The sequence below is a fragment of the Macaca fascicularis genome, chromosome 8 (assembly GCF_037993035.2).
Source record: "Macaca fascicularis isolate 582-1 chromosome 8, T2T-MFA8v1.1".
Classification (NCBI taxonomy): Eukaryota; Metazoa; Chordata; class Mammalia; order Primates; family Cercopithecidae; genus Macaca; species Macaca fascicularis.
In genome coordinates, this window is record NC_088382.1 from 88,255,461 (window position 1) to 88,272,167 (window position 16,707).

The 16,707-nt window shown below is 35.0% G+C and overlaps 1 long non-coding RNA gene across 2 annotated transcripts in view; it reads right to left on the reverse strand.

Moving 5' to 3' along the window:
* LOC123575224 (uncharacterized) overlaps window positions 1-16,707 on the reverse strand; it is a 270,178-nt gene that overhangs the window by 229,767 nt on the left and 23,704 nt on the right. The window contains exon 2 of one of the 2 annotated variants that reach the window (XR_006700425.3): window positions 1,021-1,098. The exons of the other annotated variant lie outside the window; for it this stretch is intronic. This is a non-coding gene — a long non-coding RNA (uncharacterized lncRNA). The remainder of the gene's footprint in view (window positions 1-1,020; window positions 1,099-16,707) is intronic. 2 annotated transcript variants of the gene reach the window in all.

Below are 16,707 nucleotides of genomic sequence, written 5' to 3' on the forward strand. Positions count from 1 at the left end.
CTGTCCAAATGTGTTAATAGCTAGGGAGAGCTAGTAGAAGCAAATTTAATAGATGATCTCTTTAGAGGTCAGGTCTGAGTTTAATATTGCCAATGTTCTAAAATTTTCACTTACATACATACAGGAATAAATTATGTGTGTTTTACTTGTAAGAATACCAACAATTATTTAAATTTTTATCTGAAATGACAATAATTTTTGTCTAAAATTTGGAACACCAAGCTCACTTGCACAACTCTCTGAAGAATAAAGATGAACATAATTCATCCAAAAAGTATTCAAAATCACATTCCTAATGTAATTTTAAAAGTCCAAGCTACAATAAATAAAATATCTTTCATTTAAAATCCTAGAAAAGAAATTTAAACTGGATTAAACATGTTTAAAAACCAGACAGAATATTTTTCAAAAAATATACAAACTCTCATTTAAGGCGCTGATATTAATACGTTGTACAGATGCTTATTCTCTTTCAAATCCAAAATCTAAAAAAGGCAACCAAAGAAAAAACATTCCATTACAATGAAAGGGAAATTATAAGCTAGTAAGGAAAAGCAAAACATAAATCTAAATGCAAGAACAATATATGCATCCCTACTTCAAATAAAATACATGAAATATATATCTCTTCCCTTATTAATAAAATAATTTTTAAAATTGTGGAGACTTCCACACAAAGATATCTGAGGGAAGACATCTTTATTCCCTTAATTTGTGCAAACTAAAAACAATAAAAAAGAAAAATAGACAAGAAACATTTTTTGAATGAAACCAAAAGACAATCTTAACACTACACTGCAGCCTGTGAACAACAGCTGCCAAATACAGTTAGGGCAACAAAAATATAAATGGGGAACAAGCTCTAGAGATATTTTATGTGACCGAAGTTAAGTCGCTATCTGCTTAAAATCGTCTATTATAGCTACAAGACTCATCATGTTAGCACCATGATAACAACACGGAAAGAAATTATAGCATATAACTTATCAATATTAAATTTTGAAGAAATAGAAAACTTACGCAGACCAATAGTAAGTGAGGAAATTCAATCAACAATAAAGAATGCCATAAGAGACGCACCCAGACCTGATGGCTCCACTGTTGAGAAAGAGAAAAGAAAAAAGCTTAGCACCAAAAAAAAAATAATAATAATTATCAAGTCGCAAAGGTAAATAAGAGGAAGAAAGAAACAAAAGATCTACAATGCAACCAGAAAGCAATTAATAAAATAGCAGGAGTAAGTTTTTATCTAACAATCATTTTTACATTAATATAAATGAATTAAATTATCCAATTAAAAAATATGAGGTTTCTGAAATAATTTTTTTAAAGCAAGTGTCAACTATATGTTGCCTAGAAGAGAGTCACATCACCATTAAAGATACAGAAAAACAGTAGAGGCTTGGAAAAAAATATATACCATGCAAATGGAAACAAAAAGCAAATAAAAGTAGCCATATTTGTATCAGATAAAACAGACTTTAAGTCAAAAACTGTAAAAAAATAAATAAATAAATTATTATATAATGATAAAGGGATCAATTCAATAAGAAGATACAAGAATTATAAATATATATATGTAGTCGACACTAGAAAACCCAGATACAAAAAGTAAGTATCATTAGATCTAAAGTCTAATAAATAAAGAGATAGACTACAATACAACAAAATAACAGTGGACTTCAACATCTCACTCACAATGACAAACAAACCATCTAGACAAAAAATTATCAATTAAGCATAAGACTTAAACTGCACCATAAGCCAAATGAACCTAAAGGACTTTACAGAACACTATATCTTAACAGCTGCAGAATACACATTCTTCTAACTGCACATGGAATGTTTTCTGGAATAAAACACATATTAACCCTCATAACAAGTCTTAACAAATTTAAGAAGACAGAGATAATACCAAATATTTTTTGTGACATTAATGACATGACTAAAAGTCAACAAGAAAAACTTCATAAACTTTACCAATACTTTGAAATTTTAAAATTTGCTCCTCAACAACCAGTGGGTAAATAAGTAAATTGAAATGGAAATTTAAAATGTCCTTGAGACAAATGAATATGAAAATATACCATACCAACTCAGCAACCCCTTGGACAGAGCCTTCAGGGGCAGCTGAAAGCCTCCCTGCCACTGCCTTTGCAGTGGAAATGCCCTTGCCACCTGTGAACTAATGAAAGAGCAAATTCTGTAAGTGCCTTATCCGCACCTCCCACAAGTTGCAGTCAACCCTAGGACAGGAGGCCAGTCCATCTGCCGTGGTTTCCACACACTCCCATGACCTTTCAACAGACAGGGAACTCCTGACTTGGGCCCACAGCACAGACCCTCCATCTTGGGCTGACTGCCCTGAGCAATTGCTGACCTGCATCTCTCTGGGGTCCCCGCGAGTCAAGAAAATGACTCTTGGTCACAACCACTACTAAGATCTCTTCCTCTGTTGCCTCTAAGCTGGGGAAAGCTCAGTGTTTATATTTAAACACTGAGATTACCCCGTAGCTGCAGTGGGCAACCCAGGAGTTCCAAGTCATGAATGATAGCCACCACTCAAGGGGGAGAGAAACCCACACTTTCAGAGCACTGAGAGGGAACATGGCTGCAACTGTGAGGAAACATGGGGAAGGCACACAACTGAGCAAGAACCTACCAACTGACCAACAAGCCTATGTATCACCTGCTGGATTATACCCCAAAGCTTCAAAACCAAAAATACCTTACTAACATAACTCCCACTGAAACTAGAGACAAGTCAGCTTCTGATAACTCAAATGGCCTCCAAAGAGTGTCAAATGTCCTCCAGATGACCTCACAAGTTCTCCAAGAAGAGTCCTTAACCAGGCTGAACTGGCTGGAATGACAGAAATAGAATCAGAATATGGATAGGAACAAAGATCATGGAGATTCAGGAGAATGGCAAAACCCAATCCAAGGAAAATAAGAATCACAATCACAATAAAGTGATACAGGAGTTGAAGGACAAAATAGCCAGTATAAAAAAAGAACCTAACAGGTCTGACAAAGCTGAATAACACAAGAATTTCAAACTGCAATCACAAGTATTAACAGCAGAATGAAACAAGCAGAGGAAAGAATCCCAGAACTTAAAGATTTGTTCTCTGAAATAAGACAGTCAGACAAAAAGAAAGAAAAAAGAATTCAAAAGAATGAACAAATCCTCCAAGAAGTATGGCATTATGTAGAGACCAAATCTACGAATCACTTGCATTTGTGGTTCATATAAGTGGACCACAAAAAATCCTCAACAAATGTAAAAGAACTGAAATCATACCAAACACACTCTTAGACCACAGGACAATAAAAATGGATGTCAACACAATGAAAATCACTCAAATCCATACAATCACATAAAAATTAAACAACATGTTCCTGAATGACTTTGGGGTAAATAATGAAATTAAGGCAGATATCAAGAAGTTCTTTGAAAATAATGAGAAGATACAACATATCAGAATCTCTGGGACATAGCTAAGGCAATGTTAAGAGAGAAATTCATAGCACTAAATGGCTACATCAAAAAGTTAGAAAGATCTCAAACTAACAAAATAACTTCTCAACTGAAAGAACTAGAGAAGCAAAAACAAATCAACTACAAAGCTAGAAGAAGATGAAAAATAACAAAAGTCAAAGTTGAACTGAAGAAAATTGAGATACCAAAAAAAAAAAAAAAAAATTCAAAAGACCAATGAATCCAGGAGTTGGTTTCCTGAAAATAAAATTAATAAAATGGGCCACTAGCTAGACTAAAAAGGGAAGAGAAAAGATCCAAATAAACACAACTAAAAATTAAGGGAATGTTACTACTGATCCCATAAAAATAAAAATAACCATCAGAAAGTATTGTGAATACCTCTATGCACACAAACTAGAAAACCTAGAAGAGATGGGTAAATTTCTGGACATATACACCTTCCCAAGATTGAGCCAGGGAGAAATTGATTCCCTGAAGAGACCAATAATAAGCTTCTAAATTGAATCAGTAATAAATAGACTACCAACAAAAAAAAAAAAAAAAAAAAAAAAAGAAAGCCCAGGCCCTGATGGATTTAGAGCCAAATTCTGCCAGATGTGCAAAGAAAAGCTGGTACCATTCCTACTGAAACCATTCCAAAAAAGTGAGGAGGAGGGACTTCTGCCCAATTCATTCGATGAGGCCAGCATCATCTTGCTGGCAGAGACACGACTAAAAAAGAAAACTTCAGGTCAATATTCTTGATGAACATCAATGTAAAATTCTTCAACAAAATATTTGCAAACCAAATCCAGCAGCACATTAAAAATCTAATTCACCATGATCAAATAGTCTTCATCCCTGGGATGCAAGGTTGGTTGAACATATAAAAATCAATAAATGTCATTCATCACATAAACAAAACTAAAGACAAAAAGCACATGATTATCTCAATAGATGCAGAAAAGGCTTTTGATACAATTCAAAATCTCTTCACATTAAAAACTCTGAATAAATTAGGTCTTGAAGGAACATACCTCAAAATAATGAGATCCACCTACGACAAACCCACAGCCAACATTATGCTTAACAGGCAAAAACTGGAAGTATTCCCCTTAAAAACCAGCACAAGACAAGGATGCCTTCTCTCACCACTTCTATTCAACATAGTATTGGAAGTATTTACCAGAGCAATCAGGCAAGAGAAAAAAATAAAGCCCATTCAAACAAGAAGAGAGGAAGTCAAACTATATCTGTTTGCAATCAACATGATTTTTTATCTAGAAAACCACATAGTAGTCTTAGCCCAAAAGCTCCTTCAGACAATAAATAACTTCAGCAAAGTTGCAGGATATAGAATTAATGCACAAAAATCACTAGCATTCCACTATACCAATAACAAACAAACTGAGAACAAAATCAGAAAACCAATCCCATTCACAATTGCCACAACAACAACAAAAAACCTAGGAATACAGCTAACCAGAGAGGTGAAAGATCTCTACAATGAGAATTGCAAAACATTTCTCAAAGAAATCAGAGGAGAGAAAAATAAAGAAACAGCCCATGCTCGTGGAAAGAATATCATTAAAATGGCTAATAGTACCCAAAATGGCAATTTACAGATTCAGTGCTATTCCTAGCAAACTACCATGACATTCTTCACAGAACTAGAAAAAAAAATGTTTTTAATTTATATGAAACCAAAATATAGCTCAAATAGCCAAGGCAATCCTAAGCAAACAGAACAAAGCTGGAGGAATCATGTTACCTGACTTCAAACCAAACTACAAGGCTACAGTGACCAAAACAGCATGGTATTGGTACAAAAACAGGCACATGGACCAATAGAGCAGATTAGAGAGCCCAGAAATAAGGTTGCACATCTATGACCATCTGATCTTTGACAAAGCTGACAAATACAAGCAATGAGGGAAAAAAAAAAAAAAAAAAAAAAAAAAAAAAAAAAACACTATTCAATAAATGGTGCTGGGAGAACTGGCTAGCCATATGCAGAACATTGAACCTGGACCCCTTACTTACACTGTATACAAAAATCATCTCAAGATGTGTTAAAGACTTAAATGTAAAACCCAAAACTATAAAAAACCCTGGAAGACAATCTGGGCAATACCATCCTTGACATAAGAACGGGCAAAGATTTCATGGAAAAGATACCAAAAGCAATCACAAAGGAAGTAAAAATTGACAAATGGGATCTAATTAAACAAGAGCTTCTGCACAGCAAAAGAAACTATCAACAGAATAAACAGACAACCTACAGGATGAGAGAAAATTTTGCAAACTATCCATGTGACAAGGTCTAATATCTTGCATCTATAAGAAACTTCAACAAATTTACAAGAAAAACAAACAACCCATTAAAAAGTGGGCAAAGGACATGAACAGACACTTCTCAGAAGAGGATATTGCAAGCAGCCAACAAGCATATGAAAAAAGCTCAATATCACTGATAATTTTAGAGAAATGCACATCAAAACCACAATGAGATACCATCTCCCAGCAGTCAGAATGGCTATTACTAAAAAGTCAAAAAATAACAGGTGCTAGAGAGGCTGTGGAGAAAAGGAACTCTTCTACACTATTGGTGGGAGTGTAAATTAGTTCAACTACTGTGGAAGGCAGTGTGGCTATTCCTTTAAGAGCTAAAAGCAGAACTATCATTCAACTCAGCAATCCCATTATGGGGTATATACCCAGAGAAATATAAAACATTCTACCATAAAGACATATGCATGTGAATGTTCACTGCAGGACTGTACACAATAGCGAAGACAAGAAGTCAACCTAAATGCCCATCAATGATAGACTGGATAAAGAAAATATGGTACATATACACCAAGCAATATTATGCAGCCATAAAATAGAATGAGAACGTGTCTTTTGCAGGAACATGGATGGAGCTGGAGGCTATCATCCTTAGCAAACAAAATGCAGGAACAGAAAATTAAATATCACATGTTCTCACTCATAAGTGGGAGCTAAATAATGAGAACTTATGAACACACGGAAGGAAACAACAGACACTGGAGTCTACTCAAAGCAGGAGGGTGGAAGGAGGGAGAAAAGCAGAAAAAATAACTATTGGGTACTGAACTTAATATCTGGGTGATGTAATAATATGTACAACAAACCCCCATGCCATGTGTTTATCTATGCAACGACCCTTTACATGTACCCCTAAGCCTAAAAATTAAAAAATTAAAGAAACTTTGGAAGAAAACCAGTAGCAAATTTAAAAACTAAAAATTATACTTTTAGCACCAGAGAAAGCTGCTAACATGTTTATCAATTTTAAAAGGTATAATTGTTATAGTATGAACTATACTCCTTTAAAGTGAAAATTTGATATGTTATAACCTGTAAAGCTGTGAAGCTAATTCTGCCCTCCAGATAAGAAACACATCAGTCAGTCCCAAAGTTTCCTCATGGCCCTTTGGAATCCTTCCTTCTTTCCCTTCACTGCCACTCCACATCTCTAGGCAAACAGTGATCTCTTTATGTCAGTATAGATTAGTTTGCATTTTCAGAAATTTTATTATTTTTACTATCTCAGTTCTTCCATTTATCATAATTATTTTGAGTTACAACCATGTGATTTTTGTATCAATAGTTTCTTTTTACTGATTAGTATTCTATTTTATGGACTAGTTTATTTATCCTTTTACCTATTGATAGCAATTTGTGTTGCTTCCCAGTTTTGATCTGTCACAAGTGAAAACATTATGAATATGCACATATATGAATATGCATATTGTATGAAGTAATTTCATTGGGTAAATGCCTATGTGTGGAATGGATGCATCATCTCATCAATATATTTTTACATTTTTGAGAAACTGACAAACTGCTTTCCAAGGTGTGTTTCGCATTTTACTTTTCCACAGCAGTACATGACAGTTTTCAGTGCTCTTGATTCTCATCAACACTTTGGATAGCCAGACTTTTAAATTTCAAATGTGCAGATAAATATATAGTGTTATTTCCAATAGCAAAGACATGGAATTAACCTAAATGCTCATCAATGACAGACTGGATTTGTAAAAAATGTGGGACATGTACATCATGGAATACTATGCAATCATAAAAAATAATAAGATCATGTCTTTTGCAGGAACATGGATAGAGCTGGAGGTTATTATCCTTAAAAGAAACTAACACAAATACTACATGTTCTCACTGATAAGTAGGAGCTAAATGATGGGAAGTCATGAACACAAAGAAGGAAATGACAGACACTGAGGTCTACTTGAGGATGTAGAGTAGGAGGAGGGAGAGGAGCAGAGAAAATAACCGTTGGGTACTAGGCTAAATATCTGGGCGATGAAATAATCTGTACAACTCCCCATGACATGAGTTTACCTATATAACAAACCTTCACATGTACCACCAAACCTAAAAGTTTAATAAATATACAGTGGTATTTCACCATAGTTTCAATTTGCATTTCTAAATGACTAACTATATCAAGCATTTTTTATATGCATTTTTGTCATTCATGTTTCTTCTTTGGCAAAGTGCCTCCAATTTTTTCACTATTTCTTATCAGGTTTTTATTATTATTGAGTTTTGAAAAACATATGTATATACATAGTTGATCCTCATTATTCTTGGATTTCATATTTGTGAATTTGCCTACTCAATAAAATTGACTTGTAACCCCAAGATCAACACTTCTTTCCCTTTCATAGTCATTAAAGACATGAACAATGTAGCAAAACATTTGAATTCCCTGAAATGTGCATGTTTCTAGCTGATACAGAATAAGGCAATATTCTATCTTCTTGTTTGAGCTCTTATACTGTAAATAAATGTCCTTTTTGAAGTCTATGTTTTTTTTTCCACTTTTTTGTGCTTTTTGGGGTAATTTTGCTGTTTAAAAATGTCACTGAAGCATAGTGTTCAGTGCTTTCTCATGTTCTCATGCATGAAATCTGTCATGTGTCTTACAGAGAAACCATGCATGTCAGATGAGTTCTGTTTAGCCATAAGTTATGGTCCAGTTGGCCATGAGTTCAATGTCAATGAATCAACAATGTATGTTAAGTAAGATGTCTTTAAAAGAAACACACACAAAACAAAGTTTGCATTTATCAGTTGATGAAGGTACTATGACTGGAGGCTCACAAGTATCTAACCCTGTATTTCCCTAGGAGCAATGGCTTACCATTCCCTAATTAAGAGTTCACAGCAACATGACATTACAGAATTTAACTACAGCAAATACCAAGTATATACATTATATAAATACTTTATCATATATATCCTATATACATAAGGATCCTTTTTTATAAATATATATTATACATATAAATTATATATATATGAATTATATATATATAATTTGCAAATATTTTTCTAGGACATAATTGGTCTTTTCATGTTAACAGTATCTTACAAAGAATAAAATTTTGTAATTTTGATGAAATTCAGTTTTATTTTCTTTTATGGATCATGATTTTGATATCTTATCTAAGAAATTTTTGCCTAATTCAAGGTCGCTTTCTCCTTTCTCTAGTTTTGGGGATATTATAGGTAGTGTGTTGACAATAAACAATGTCAGAGAATGAGAAAACAATGAGTTTCCAAACTATTCATTAACAAAATATGTAAACAGAAACATACCTTCATATGATTGCCGAACAAATAGGATGAATCATGAAGACTGAGTGCAACAGCTGTTTCTAAACTCTAATTGTTCGTTAATAGTTTCTAATAAACCTACCTTAACCCGGTCAATTAATATATTGATTAGATATTATTAAGACCTTGTATCCAAGTCAAAATAAATAACGCAGGGAAAGCACCTAGATACTATCCATCCTCAAAAACTGATTTATTTACATGACAACTGTTTTTCTCAAAGTTTAAGTTTCCCAAATTTGGCAAATGAGAAAGTGCAGACAAGAGCTAGTATATTCTTATAGGGTTTTAAGTAATGGTACCCAGAGATACATAAAATCAGGCAGAAAGGGGGTTGGGGAAGGAGAAAGACAGAGGCAGATACAGAAGGAGACAGAGTTTAACACTGACTAATTGAATTATGGTGATGAGGCAAGCACAATAAAATTCTCAGTATATTTAGTCTGAAGTAATAAATCCCAGAGTGATATATATGATATTTTTGTCTAATTATCTCTTATATTTCACAAGGTGATCATCTATAAGAAGAGAAGAATATGAATCATCTCGGTGAGAAAAAATATACATAATACCTCCTAATATTCTATTCTTAATTGTGGACTTGCTGGATGAAACAGCATTTGACATAGTTTTAATTTGCGCACTTGACAGCATAGGCAAGAGGAAAAACATACTTCTAGGATTTTCCCAGGCAACATGGATACAAATCAGCTAAAAACTCACTTTTAGGCCAGGCGTGGTGGCTCATACCTGTAATCCCTGCACTTAGGGAGGCCGACGCAGACGGATCATCGAGGTCAGTAGTTCGAGACCAGCCTGGCTAACATGGTGAAACCCCGTTTCTACTAAAAATACAAAAAATTAGCTAGGCATGGTGGCATGTGCCTGTAATCCCAGCTACTCGGGAGGCAGAGGCAGGAGAATCGCTTGAACCCGGGAGGAGTAGGTTGCAATTAGCTGAGAGATTGCTCCATTGTACTCCAGCTTTGACAAGAGCGAAACTCTGTCTCAAAAAAAAAAAAGTTGTTTTTTTAAAGTTAACCAAAAAGAAATAACACTGGAAACCCATGAAATGAAAAGTATCACTTAAAACTGGTTACACTAAAAAGGAAAAACATAAAGTTGGAATGAATAATGAAACTAGGCCTCATAATTCCTAAGCCTCATAAAATTTAGAAAGCTTGGCCATCATGAAATTTAAACTCCAGATGGCCACGGATAGCCCCCCGATGTTCCCAGAACCCAAACAGAAAGACAATTCCGGGAAATAGCCTCATGAGGTCCCACCCTGATAGCCTCATGAGGTCCCACCCTGATAACCTCATGGGGTCCCACCCTGACTCAATGTCCCCGATGTTCCCGGAATCAGCAATTCCAGGAAAGAACCTCCTAAGGTCCCGCCCCAACCAATCAGAACAAGATACCTTGCTCAGGCCATAGACAGACCCAATTACCACGCGCCTAAAGCTTTGTTTGAATTTCGCGCCCTAAGCTGTGTTTGAACTTGTGTTTGCCTATATAAACAACCTGTAACAAGCACTCGGGGTCCCAGGGCCAACTTAGAGCTTAGGACCCTAGCGCGCTAGTAATAAATAACTCTCTGCTGTGAATCTCGTGTCGGTGATCCTTTGCGGCGACCCCTGCCCAGGAGGGAATCGACAGTTCGGTTCCAACAATAACTGCATAGGTTTAGGAACATCACTATTTCCTTAGAGACTAATATATTTTATTACCTTTCTCATTTTCTTTTTCAAAATTCAAAGTTTTATGTACTACATGAATTTTAGGATTGTTTAACTATAACTACATACCTACGTATATTTTTGAAATAGAACTCTGATCAATTTTGAATATTCAGATTCAAAATCCGAAAATTGAGGAAACAAAAAATGAATAAAATATTCAATATGGTTTTCTAGACCAAACTTCATGCACTCTTTTTAACCTAAATAATGCATAACAGAACTGAGAAAAATATCTGTTTAGCAAAGCACATAATATCATCACTATATATTATGAAAAAATTATAAATATGATAAATTTTAAATGAAATGATTTTCATCACACAGCTTAACACCTAGTCATACTTTACATACTTTATATATATATATTTATATAGAGATAACATATATACACTATATATATAAAGAACAATGCCTATGACTATATTTGAACTTAATGAAAAATACAAAATAAATTCTCATTAAGTTTAGCCCTTAATGTCACTAAATAGACAGCTCTAATTGCTGTTCCCACTTTAATGAGAGCATAATCTGGAATCTAAATGTCATACCAGCTATAGGTCACCTCTGGACATTCTCTACATCTTAAAAGTAAGTCAGCCACATACGAGTTGCAATTTAAAGCCATTTCTTCTAACTTTCCTTTCCAAGGGAAAGACTAACAAGAATCTATTTCATTTAATATAGCTTCTTAAAGACAGCTTTAGCAGAACATAAGTATTTTTTTTCTAAGTAAAACTTCACAGTCCCTATTTACTTTTAACCAAAGAAACCATTTCTATTTAATTACTATTAATATGTCATTTTTCCCTCCTTCAAGGCTCAGCTTAAGTATTGCCTCTTAAATTTTGTTATCCTATTTTATCTATGATGCATAATTGTTTTATAAATTCTTATAACATTTATTTTATTCATATTGCTATATAATTATACAAATCTATTAGAGAAAAGGAAGATACTCAATTTTTCTATATTCTCTATGGCAAATATAAGAATAGCAGGCATATAGTAGAGAACAGTTATTTATTAAGAGAAACAGTTTATTTATTTTTTTGGGGGGGTGAATACTCAAGCTACTGAAAGTCTTCCGTACATGCTAGAATAATCATGACTCCAATCTCTTCTACACATATTTCCTCTGCCCTTATTATCCTACCCTGTACCCCCAAACAAAACCTCATCTACTTGCCAAAGCTTTGTTCATCCTTCAAAGCTTCACTGAGTTACCTGATAACCAGCTCAGTTAATGAAATGAAAGGGCATTTGTCTGATTTGGCTGCCATAACAAAATTCCATAATTTGAGTGGCTTAAACAACAGAAATTGATCTTCTCAGGATCTGGAGGCTGGAAGTGCAAGATCAGTGTGCCCAACTTGGTTAGATTCTGGCTTGCAGATGACCAGCTTCTTTCTATGTGCTCAAATGGCCTTTCCCTGGTTTATTTTCATAAGGGCACTAATACCATCATAAAAGCCTGACCTTCGTGACCTCACATAATCTTAATTATTTTCCAAAGGGCCCATCTCCAAATACCATTACATTGGGGATTAAGGTTTCAACACACAAACTTCGAAGGGACACAAATATTCAGTCTATAACAATTGGAAAAAACAAAGACTTTGGATTAGCTGGGCCTGGGTTTAAACATTGTTCTACTATTTCAGACATGTGTGACTTTGGCTGACTTATACTCAGAGATTCTGTTATCTGTGAATGGAGACTATCAATACTAACTTCATAATTATAATCATCATGATGGTTTTTGAGCATTTACTATAGTATTTTACTATACAGCATTCACTAATAGTTTTTTCAATGACTTTATAAGTATTAAATTTTTTAATTCTCTATTGAGAAGTAAATGAACTAACGATATTCTATAACAAAGGAAATACAGTAGACTTAAAAATTTACATCAGTTTTTACTTAAGTGTACTTGGATAAAAATAATCCCTTTCTGTTTCTGATGGTAACATATTTTGCCCTTGTCTACAAAGTATATTTTGGCTAAATATAATTATTAGGATTTTAGAATGCAAGTAACCTTTTCTCCTTTCTGAGTTGGATGTTGAAGGAGAAAATATGCAAGAATCATTGGTCAAATGGAGAGTAAAACATTAAAGTCATTAATGACTTTAATCAACATCCTAAAATCTCTATTCCTAAATTCTGAGAAAACTCGGATTGGAGCACATGACTTGAGTAAGAGGCTGAAGTGGAGGTCTCCTACCTACATATTTACATGGTGTGTTAAAAGAAAAACTTCAGCTGAATTAAATTTAAAGGAGTTTAATTGAGCAATGAAAGATTCACGAATCAGGCAGCCCCCAGAATCACAGAAGATTTAGCGGGATTCCAGAGCAGCCACATAATGGAAGAAGATTTATAGACAAAAAAAAAAGAAATGGGAAATGACATACAGAAATCGGAAGTGAGGTGCAGAAACAACTGGATTGGTTACAGCTTGGCGTTTGCCTTTTTTGAACATGATTTTAACAGTTGGCTATGTTTTGTTGACTAAAACTCAGTAATTGGCACAGATGTGGGTTATGGTCTGTTTACATCTCCACTTGTTATAATTCACAATGAACAGAAAAACCTTTAGGCTGAACGTAAATATGAAAGGGGGCAGCTTCAGGCTAAACTTGATTAACAGGTGAGACCTACATTTACAAATGTTTCTAAATTATGATTTTGTTGGTAGAGCAAAAAACTCTAAGACACACCTCACATACTCAATAGCCAGAAGATCAAAGAAACTGTCAGTTTCTGCCCAAGAAAGACCTGCCAATGTCAAGCCTTTCACTCTCTCTTCAAACATGTAATATGCTCCCACTTCAATCTTATTTTCAGAAGATAATTTCACATGCTAATTTATAGAGAAAAAGAATTCATATAACAGAAACTCCTTCAAAATTGTTTTTACTAACTCTCCCCACATTTACGTGTATATTTTTACACCTACCCTGTTCTTAAAGTGGAGAAAGTATTCCTTCTCAAGGAAATTACCCAGGTTGTGGTCTGAATCCCTCTCCCTCTTGTTTCCTGAAGAGACTTGCCTCATCATTTAAGCCATCCTTGTTAATTTCAGGCATTCTCTCTCTGCTAGATTCTTCCCACATCCAACATGTTCTCCAATATGTTCAAGTGTATTTAATATTGAAAACAAAAGTTAAACTAACTTGTTTGCAAAATCTCTTTTCCAGATACCATCTGATTTTTCCTCCTTTACAGTCAAGCTTATTCTAAACAGTTAATTTTGTCTGGGAACAGTGGCTCACTCCTGTAACCCCAATACTGTGCAGGGGCTGATGCCACAGGATTTCGAGGCCAGGAGTTTAAGACTAACCTGGGTATCACAGAAAGACTCCATCTCTGAAAAAAAAAAAAAAAAAAAAAAATTCAGAAATTAGCTGGGCATGGGTGGCATGAACCTGTAGTCCTAGCTACTCAGGAGCTTAAGGCAGGAGGATCACTTGAACCCATGCAGTGGGCTACAACTGTACCACTACATGCCAGCCTGGGCAACATAGCAAGACCCTGTCTGTCTCTGTCTCTCTCTATATATAGACATACATATGAAATATACATAAATATATATATTTCCTCACTCATCTGCTACTCTAATCTGGTTTAAACCCCTTTCACTTCATCAAAGAAGATCTTGATGAAGTGACTGAATCCTATGGGCTTTGATTAGCCCTTATCTCAGTAAGTTACCACTGGTCTTCCTCTCCCTTTTTCTTACAACTATCTATTCCTTTCACTTCTGTTTCCTGATTTTTCTTCCATTTTTCTGGTTTTTCCATCTCCCCTTGAGGCTCATCTTTCTCTACTAAATTAATAAATATTGTTTCTCAGGCCTCAGCCCTACACCATCATCTTAGTCTGTGACCTTTCCCTCACATGATTTCAGCTACCCTCATGATTTCAGTTATCCTGTTTACACTGGCAATTCCTAGATGTGTATCTCTACAGACTTGTTCTGTACACTTCAGAAACCTATATCCAACTACTTATTCAGCACCTCCACTATGGTGAGAAAAATGTGTCCAAAACCAAACCCATAACACTTTTATTCCTAAAACCTGATCCACTTCTATAACTTGCAATGCAGTAATGCATCATAGCCATTATTCTGCAAGCCAAAGATCTAGGGGCATCTCTGAAATCTCAGCGTCTCATTCCCCATTGAAGTATTATCATTTGTACTCCCAAATTACTCCCAAATCCACTATCATCTATTTCCACTACTCTTACCCTAATTGAAGCTGCCTACACATTTCTCACTGGGAAAACTGCAGCAGCCCCTTACATTGTCCCACTACATCCACTTTTGCTTCATTCCAACTTGTTTTTTCATGTTGCACCCAGGTGATCTTTTCAAAATTAAAACCTAATTATGTTTCTTCTTACTTGAATTTGTTTTCAAAGATTTCTCAATTAATCTCTGGAGAGAAAACAGAATCACTATTGACTAACAGAGCTTCACTCGTAGGGTTGAGGAAAGGTCCTGAAGCACATGGCTTACTATTAGCTGAACAAAAAGAACATTCTCTTACTCAGGAAGAGGAGGATTGACAGCCAACACTGTCTGCTACCCTACCATTTAGTGAGGAACCCCTCTGAACACATCATTCTACTGTACTTTGCTTGGTGGCTATTCAAGCGGTTACAGATGGACATATGTAATCAATTTTCACTGACAAGAACATCCTTTTGTGGGATTAATAGTGACACTGAAATGGCCCTCACTTTCAAATAGTCCTTCTGAAAGCTGACCACTACAGTCACAGCTAGGACACAAAATGCATTCCACCACCTAACCGAATTGCCTTTATTTCAAATAGCACTTCTCTGTCCTGGAAATGTAAATGGTCCACAAAGAGCAGCTAAATTTCTTTATTGTTAGTGTGCTTGCACCTTTTTATACGACAGCTCTAGTCATTCAGCTTTCTCTGCCTATTTCCTTGTTTTCCTACTGACTCTATTGCGCATACCACAGCATGTCATTTCTCTCACTTTCTTTCTGTTTGTTCCTCATTGTTTCTCCTTTTCCTATGATGCATTCCAGACACACATCTCTGTGTCCTCAATATATGCAGAAACAGCATGAATTCCAATCATCAAGACAATAAAAAAACCTTAGAACAAACAAAAAGAACATCCCTGCAATTGTGTCTTGTTTACTGAGTTGGTAGTTTGAATAGACTCTGCAGGGGATTATCTCTATAAAGCTATTGTACATGATATTGAGTTTTAAGGTCACTAAACAGTATGATTGACTGTAGATAAATTGAACAAGAAATGAACTTTGTTTTTCTTGCCTTTCCAATCCATATTCTTTGTTCATATTCTACTTTTCAGTACCACTCCCAACCAACCATTGCCCCACATCTGGATCTCACGGCTGTAAAGGGCCCAGGCCATAGCTCCCTAGTGAGTCTTTACCTCTGAATTTTGTGTATCTATATGGCCAGTGGCAGGTCTCTGAATTTTGTGTATCTCTATTGCCAGCCATGAGACCCAGCTGTGATATAACATTTGGCAACATATATGTAAATTTATCAAAAATTACTGACTGTGCCTCATTTAACCCCTAATATCCGAATAAGATGAATTAAATAAATTTGTCTTATTAAGTCAAGGTTATCTATGAGTTATTTTATAGCTTTCCAGATTATATTTTAGTTTTAACAGCAGGCCCTTAAAAAATAACCCAGTGACATATCTATAAATTTAAAGTGCCCTATTGTGGTCAATAAGGATTACATCACATAGGGAAGAGAGTGGTCATAGGTACTGGAATCCAGAGGC